Raw genomic sequence first — 8,885 nt, forward strand, 5'->3', positions numbered from 1 at the left:
AGACCACAATGCTGTAAGGAAATGTCATCTTCTCGTAGTCCTCAGTAGCAGACACCAGCTATAGGAAAGGGGACAAAGACCTCAGTTCTTTTGGAGGCTTTCAGCCTTGGCATTGCCCTCGGTCATCTCCACCACAGGCTGTCCTGTGCTGTCCCAAAGCTGCACCTGTTTCCCTGCAGCCTGTAGACACCCAGCGTGCTTCCCTACCTTGCCCTCACTGCAGGATCTCCCCATCTTCACTGACATCCCTCTGTCCTTGCTGGCTGCTCCTTGAAACAAAAGGCAAGGAGCTGATCACAGAGTCCCTCTGGGTGTCCTGTTGCACCACAGCACTACCCTATGAGTGACATTCTTGTTACATGAAGTGCAGTCTGAGCCTCTCATGATGCACCTTGTGGCTCTTTCCCCTTCTCATGTGGCTTCCTGCTACCAAGAAATACTCCATCATCTCTGAAACCACCCTGTCGCAGGCAATCTCAGGTGACTACTGTACTGGCCTTAGCCTCCACTTCAGCAGGCTGACGAAGCCCAGGTCCCTCAGCCTCTCCATACAGGCCATGTGCTTCAGGCCCCCAAACCCATCTTGGCAGACCTCCTCTGGATCCTCTCCAGTTGCTCCACATTCCTCCAGCACTGGGCGTACCACACTGGGACACACTGTTGCAGACATGTGGCCACAGCAGTGCTGAGTGGAGGGGGATAAGAACTGCCCTTGCCTGGGTGGCCATGTTCTTGCTAATGCAGTCCTGTATGCAGCTGGCCTCCTTTGTGGTGAGCGTGCACCACTGGCTCATATGGCAGCCCTCATAACATCCAGGGCCTTCTCCTCGGGGTCACTCCTGTGCCGGTCAGGTCTCTGCCTGTCCTGATGAACGTGTTGTTCTGCCCCACTGATGAGGTTTTCAAAGAGGACAGGATGTGGGGTAGACCCCTGCATACCCCATCTTTCTCTGGCTTCCTGGTCAAGCATGACCCATTCATGAAAACCCTCTAAGCCTGATCATCCAACCAGCTTTTTGCCCATCTGGATGTCTACTGGACATCCACTACTCTCTTCTCCTCCACAAATGCAGGCCTTATATCACAGAAGGCAATCAGTTGCGTCAGGAATGATCTAACTTCAGTAAATCCATGCTGACTGTTTCCAGGCACCTTCTTCATGTGCCCAGAATGGTGATCAGAGAGGACTGGCTCCATGACACACTCCTCAGCAACATGAGGCTGAACAGCCTGCAGCTCCCTGCTTTGTCCTTGTGGCCTTTTTTGAAGATGAGCACAGCATATTCCTTCTTCTGCTCATTGGGACCTCCCCTGATCTCCACAACCTTTCAAAAATCACACAGAGCAGCCTTGCTTTCAGAGCAGGCAGCTCTTGCCATGTCCATGGATGCCAGCCATCCAGTCCCAGAGACTTCTATGGGTTCATTTCTAGAGACATGGGCACTGCGGGTTAGTTTGCTCCTCAGGAGTCCTGACTCTAGGCACAACAGCTCAGGAGACCTTGTGGATGAAGGTGGAAGCCAGGAAGGACTTGATTTCCCCAGACCTACCTGCATCCGCTTTTGCTAGAATCCCTGCCCCAGTCAGCAGTGATCCCACATTTCCTTTTTTATTCTTTTACTGTCACTGAAGCAATAGCAGCTCTTCTTCCTGTCCTTCACATCCCCTGTAAGTGTCTCTATGCCAGGGGAGCTTTGGCTTCTTTAACACCATCCCGACTTTGCTGGACAATATTTCTAAATTCCTCCTTTGCAGCCTCGCCCCTCTTCCCCTTTCCGTATGCTGTCTGATTGCCCTGGAGCTCACGTGGGAGTTCCCTGTTTAGCCAAGCTGGTGTCCAGAGATGTCTACTAATTTTACAAACTGTTTGTTATGGAGCGTTCTTGTGCTTGACGGGTGCTGTCCTTAAAGATCTGCGGGCTTTCCTGAGCTCCTCTGCCCTTCAGAGCTGCCTCCCTTGGTCCATGCCATGGAAGAGCTCCATACATGCAAGCTACCCCTTCACACAGAGGGCATGCCCCTCCTCATCTTGCCTGGTGGTCTCTCTTAAAGAACTTGCACCCTGCCATTGAAGGACCCCAGTCATGCAAGTGATCCCACCACACCTCAGTTATTCCAACCATGTCACACTGCTATGACAGCTTGTGCATCTCCATTTGCATCTGCTTGCACTCCAGACTGCATATATTTGCATACATTTTTGATTCAGCACCTCAGCTGTGGCATCAAGCAAAGATTTGTCACAAGAAAACCTGTTACCAAGGACCTTATGTATGCAAAGGCTTTGATTGCAAATGGTGACATACTGGCATGGCTAGCAGGTGACAATGTAATGGTGAAGGGAGTTTCCCACTAAGAGAGCAAAGCCTGCAGTGCCCAAGGCCAGGGAGAAACAGAGCTGGGCCGTGCAGGAATGGCAGGACAGGGGTTGGCTGCCCAAGTTAACTTGGCAGCACCATTGGGCCTGTGACAGACTTCTTGAACCAATCTCCAGGAAGGACAAGAAGCCACTGAAGGAGTCCCTGGGCCTGGGCAGCCTGTGATCCAGCCACCCTGATCTCATCATTAGGCCAGTCCCTGTTCATATTTGGGAGTGAGAAGAGGTTCAGGGGGAGGAGAACTGGAAGGGTTTGAGTGTGCAGAGACTAGAGCAGAGACGTTGCTGTGATGTGCCGCCCATTTATGAAGCATGTTTGGATGCAGACAGTACAGACTTTCCCTAAAGGCAGTGTTGGGATTCATTTGTTTGGGCATAGGTAGGAAACCCAAGATGCCCTGGGGCACTTGCCCAGCAGCTACTATGAAGGGGCTTGGTTTCCCTGCAGGTCCCATGCTGTATCTGCTAGAGACATGGGGTTGTGCTGGACACCCCAGGCACCTGCAATGGTCCTGCCAGTCTATTTCCATGTCATTAAATCAAGTGTCTGCATTGAATTATTAAAGCTGTTTTTAACATTGGGATCTTCATATGTCTCAGATTCTTAGTGAGTGGAGCTCTAGTTGTAGTAGGCATCTAGTGTCATTTCAGATGGCCAAGGAAATTCCCCACCTGGTCCCCACCTGATGCTCCAAAAGGATGTGGGTCTCATAGTGGCTCCATCAGAGCAAGCAGACACTGGCACATGCCTGGGACCACCTCTGTCTCTTCAACTGTCACCAGGTGTTTGTGTGTGAGCAACTGACTCCCACCCTCCGTCTCCAGTGATTGCAATGGGAGCTTAGACAGGGAGCTCCCATGCAGACCTCTGTGTTGTGCTCACTTCGGGTTGGGCAAGCAGAATCCCACCTCCTGTGTGTTTGTGGAGTTCATGGGATGGATCTGAAACCCACTCCAGCCCAGGGAGCTGGGCCAGCATGAGATGCCCAGATTGACTCATCTGTATCAATATCTGAACCATGGGTAAACGAGCTCCCTTCTTGTCCCCATCTGGGTGTCCTGCCTAGTTAAGAGATGGACATAGTAGCTTCCAGAGTGGGACATTTCCACCTTTCATAGATAGGCACCCTCTGATGAAATAAACTGCAATGTTGGAATCAGTCTCTCTGCATTCTTTAGAAAAGGACAATAGGTGATTATTTCAGTCTACTTCAGAGAACATTTCCCAGGAGGAGGGAGCACAAGGGACAGAGAAATTCACGTCTTCAGTTCAGCCCCTGCTCCTGAGCGGGACCAGGCTCCTGGGAGAGGGGGAGCTCACAGCAACCTGACAGCACTGCCCAGAGACAGCTGTGTCCAGAGGCAGCTCCTCTGCAAAGAGCAGCAGGGCTCCAGGCTCTGCCTGCTGCTGCTGCCATGAGATGAGAGAAGACAGCGAGAAGTGAAAGGCAGTGTGGAGTGGGAGGCCAGAGGAGAGCTCCTTGTGGGAGAAATCTTTACAGCCCTTTACATGGTAAGTCTTTAGCTGCAGGGCAATACTACTGATGTTCCTGGAGGGGTCTTCTAAACCCATCCCACCCCATGACTGATAAGTTTTTTAACGTTCGTTCTCCCGACTTCTCCAATGAGGAGCATGGGGAGATGCTTCAGAGCAGGGATTCCCTGCCACACTGTCACAAGGACAGTGCATCACGGCTACGTCCTTCCACAACTGGTGCAGGGGAGCGAAGCCATGGTGTGCACACATGCCTGCCCAGGGCTGTTGTTCAGAGCAGCTTCCCTGTGCCCCAGGCTGCTGCGTGCCTGGGGCAGTGACTCTGCTACCTGCAGGGTCAGCACTCAGCCTTCGCAGGGAACTCCTGACAGCACTGCAGGGAGAAGTTCTGGGTGGGGTGAGAGACCCCCAGCAGGACAGGTTCATTTTCCTGTTGAGAGGGTACTGCATGGGTCAGGGCTGCTCACAGCTCTAGCTCACCCTCAGAACATGTCTGGAGGGGTCTTTTCAAGGAAACACTCACTGCAGGCTTACCTGAAAGGGAAGGCACTCCCCTGAGGCTCTGATTTTGTTTTATATCTTTGGCAGGGAACAAATCGAAAAGGATGTTTTAGGCTTAGACGACTGAAGGAGAGTTCTGCAGTGTTACTGGGAGGGATCAATAGGTCTGCAAGGATCCCAGAAAGTCCCCTCAGCCATCTTTTTACCTGCAGGCAGCACCAATAGCACCTTTGCAGCTCTCATCAGTCTCATCATGCTTAGTCTCACCTGCTCCTTAGGTCCTGCAAACACAGAGATGCCCCTGGGCAGTGCCCTTTGGCCACAAGGTTTCCGTAGGGCAGAGCCGAACACCCACATGGTGGCATGGGGTCTGTGAGCAGTGGCAGGGGAGAGACGTGGGGACAAAGAACGAGCTCCCACTGGGGACAGCTCCAGGCAGCTGAGAGATGCTCAGGGAGTGCTAGGAAAGTGCCCACAGAAACACTGTGGCAGGCTGGCTTCAGGCAACTCTCTTGTGGTGCTTCCTTGGAGATGTCTTCCTCTGAGCAAGCCACCCTTTCTTTTCTCCTCTCCCACCCAAGAGAGCCCTGCCACTGCTCTGAAGGTGAAGGGCTCTAAGACATATTTCATCTCCTCTGCAGTCAGATTTCCAGAAAAGCACAGCTGCCTCTCTCCTGCCTCGTGCCCATTTCCACCTGCAAGGCAAAGAGGCTGAGAACGACTGCCCTGGGAGGACACACGGTCCAGGAGGTGGAATCTGGGGAAGGTGCCCCTCTGTCTCTCTCTCTCCTTTCTTGGCAGCAGGGTCACAGCGTTTCTCCTTGTTTCCCTACCGCTCCTTTCTGCTCTTGTACTTGTGGTCAGCTGGGGGTTCAGCTACAAATTCAGACACCCACCCTGAGGTCTTGTCATGGAGGTGTCTGCATAGGGGCGACGTGCCCAAGGCCTGTTCTCACCCCAGGGTGCTGAGAAATGCAGTCGGAAGGGCTGGCAAGGAGGTGACTCTCCCTTTAGGAGACTTCATTTTCAGGACACATGACTATCATCTTCCAGTGTCCTGCTGAGTTTGCGAGCTGCCCTCCAGAAGGGCACAGCTCCCCCCTTGCATCTTGGCAGCATTGGAGAGCCATTTCAAGAAGCTCAGGAGATGCTAATGCCACAAAATGCTCCTGAGTGGTTTTGTATGTGTGCAGCTGAAGTGAACCCTGCATTTCCTCAGCCAGAATGGGAGTGCTGAGAATTTCCTCAGCTATTGGCACTCACCTCACAGAGTCCTTGGTGTGATCATGTATGTCAGGAGGAAAGTCCTGTTCTCGCCATCACATCTCCACTCGGAATTGAGAAAGAGAGTAGAGTTAGATCTGTGCTTTGAAACCAGCCTCTCGTGATCTCATCAGAGTCCAGTGTTTTTTTCAGAATAACTTGTGGGTGAAATCATCCTCTGCGTAACACAAGTGCGAGTGCATGGCAGCTGGGAACAAGATGGATGGACCCAGCAGCACTCCTGATTCTGCACCAAGCCACTGAGAAGCCGTTGGCCTCTCTGGTCTTTATAAGGTTCGTTCTTGCAGCAATACACTCACCAGATGTGATGGCAGATCTTAAAAAATCTCAAAAAAACAAAACCCCCAAATTGCTAAACCTTTCTGCTGGAGGCCACACTCTTTAGAATTATGTGTGCTTCTGTTAGCAGACCTTTTCCACTAAAGGTGGTTGTCCTCTGACATCAGAGATGTAGATGTGACAAACTAGTTGCCAAGTACCCACTGGTGTAAAGCAGGACAAACCCCTGCTCCTCCCAGCACACGCAACTGAAGCTGAAACTGGGGACCTGAACAAAGGTCTTCCGGAGAAGGAAAAAGGAAATGCATTTGTATTTGGGGGGGAAGGGGGGGATTTCTTTGAAAAATGGGAAGTTTTTCTCAGAGAAGTCTGTCCTAACTTGCCAATGTCTTTTCCTCCTTAGACAGTCCCCCTGTGCCCAGAGGGAGCGAATGCCCAACAGCAGCTCCCTCAACAAGTTCCTCCTCCTGCCATTTGCGGATACATGGGAGCTGCAGCTCTTGCACTTCTCGCTCTTCCTGGGTGTCTACCTGGCTGCCCTCCTGGGCAACGGCCTCATCATCACAGCCGTAGCCTGCGACCACCACCTCCACACCCCCATGTACTTCTTCCTCCTCAACCTCTCCCTCCTTGTTGTTGGCACCATCTCCACCACTGTCCCCAAATCCATGGCCAATTCCCTGTGGGACACCAGGGCCATTTCCTACTTGGGATGTGCTGCCCACGTCTTTTTCTTTGTCTTCTTTATGTGTGCAGAGTATTCTCTTCTCACAGTTATGGCCTACGACTGCTTTATTGCCATCTGCAGGCCTCTTCACTACGGGACCCTTACGGGCACAAGAGCTTGTGTCAAAATGGCAGCAGCTGTTTGGGGCAGTGGTTTTCTGTATTCTGTGCTGCACACTGCTAACACATTTTCAATTCCACTCCGCCAAGGCAATGCTGCGGACCAGTTCTTCTGTGAAATCCCCCAGATCCTCAAGCTCTCCTGCTCAGACTCCTACCTCAGGGAGGTTGGGCTTATTGTCATTGGTCTTCGTTTATTCTTTGGGTGTTTTGTTTTCATTGTGCTGCCCTATGTGCAGATCTTCACAGCTGTGCTGAGGATCCCCTCTGAGCAGGGATGACGCAAAGCCTTTTCCATGTGCCTGCCTCACCTGGCCGTGGTCTCCCTGTTTGTCAGCACTGCTGTGTTTGCCTACGTGAAGCCCCCCTCCATCTCCTTTCCAGCTGTGGATCTGGTGCTGGCTGTTCTGTACTCGATGGTGCCTCCAACACTGAACCCCCTCATCTACAGCATGAGAAACAAGGAGCTCAAGAATGCACTGAGGAAACTGATTCAGCCGGTACTAGTTCAGCAGCAATGAGATGCCCATCTCTCTTTACAAGGAGTTCCTAATTTATCTCAAACAACTCCTATGCTTTGGACTTTCTCTGTGTGATAATTATGTTTGTACAGAAGTGTTTGAATTCATCCCACTTCTCCAGAGGTGCAAATCATGTCTGTCTGACTGAGATGCCTACTGTAAATGTGTCTGTCACTGTGTGAGACCTGGCTTTGCTCTAATAAAAGGGGATTTCCTCAGTGCAGTGCTTGAAGGTTGGGCTCTCCTTCCAAAGCTGGAGTCAAAAATGTGCTCAAGGACTTTACACCCTGAAAGACTCTGTTGCTTTTCCGGCACTCTGCATGCGCTCAAGGCCATGAGCTCCTAGGTGATGTGTTAGGGAATGAGGGTGGGTGGGTGCCCAGTGCTCCTGGAGGTGGTGAACGGTCAAGCAGTATCTCCCATATGACAGGGTTGGAGACTGATGCCTGTCCTTCTCAAAGGGAGTATGGATTCCCCCAGGAGAGCACAGGGCATCTCCAAGGGCATCATGTGCCTCGGGGTGGGCAGTGAATGGAGCTTCACAAAATGAAGTGGAGTCACCCAAAGGTAAAGCGATAAACCATTGAATGTCCAGGCTAGTGCTGACAGGCACAGCAGCTTTAGAGGGGACAGGGGTGTGTGTGTCAGCTGCCCCATCAGCTTCCAAGCTGGGACTGGCCACAGTGGCACAAGGACACACAGGACAGTGTCACTCTGTGCCCCTTGTTCTGCCATCTGAACATGAGGAGTCCAACCCCCCTGCTCAAGCAGGGTCACCTAGAGCATATTGCACAGGATTGCATCCAGGTGGGTTTTGAATATCTCCAGAGAAGGAGACTCCACAACCTCTCTGGGCAACCTGTTCCAGTGCTCTGTCACCCTCACAGTGGAAAGTATTTCCTCATGTCAACCGTTTCTGGCCCTGGCCGCGCACCCCAGGTTTCTGGGTGCATTTTTCTGCATGTCCAGCTCCTTCCTGCTGGGCTCAGTGCCTGTACTGAGGGGAACAGCCAGCGCTGCCTGGCCTCTCTCCCAGCCCAAACCCCAGTAGACCCTGGGGGATGGCTGTGTGCCAACCGCCGTGTGGGACATGGCTGGGGCTGGAGAGGGGCCAGGTCCCGGGGGAGGGTGCCAAAGCAGGAGGGCTGTGGGGAGACGGGTCACCGAGGGCTGTCGTGGGGACCATGCCAGGGGGTCGTTTCCCCATCCCTGAACACACCCTGCCGTGTGTGATGCCTGCACAGTGGGGCCGTGGGGATGTGTGTGGGTGCAAGGACAGGGCACAGATGGAAGCTGCGATGCTCCTCACCGCTCCACTGCAAAAGAGAAACTCCCAGGAGAGCTCTCCCAGCCCTGCCCCACGAGCTCTTGTGCCTGTTCCAGCCAGGCCAGAGCAGAGGCCGAGGACCAAGAGGTCCCTCAGGCAAAATGGGGGCCAGCCTTGTGGAGCTGGCCCGGAGCACCTCAGGACAGGCAGAGTGCCCTCCTTGTATGTCCCCGTCCTGCTGGGAGGGTGGCACAGGCACCATGGAAATGTCCTGTTTCTGCCTGGTGTCAGTGCGGGACTTTTGCATGTGAGATG

General features: G+C 52.8%; 1 pseudogene; it reads left to right on the forward strand.

The window, feature by feature from the left end:
* Positions 1-6,358: 6,358 nt before the first annotated feature.
* On the forward strand, positions 6,359-7,303 carry LOC136996098 (olfactory receptor 14C36-like; annotated as a pseudogene).
* The last annotated feature ends 1,582 nt before the right edge of the window (positions 7,304-8,885 follow it).

The sequence above is a fragment of the Apteryx mantelli genome, unplaced genomic scaffold (genome assembly GCF_036417845.1).
Source record: "Apteryx mantelli isolate bAptMan1 unplaced genomic scaffold, bAptMan1.hap1 HAP1_SCAFFOLD_20, whole genome shotgun sequence".
Classification (NCBI taxonomy): Eukaryota; Metazoa; Chordata; class Aves; order Apterygiformes; family Apterygidae; genus Apteryx; species Apteryx mantelli.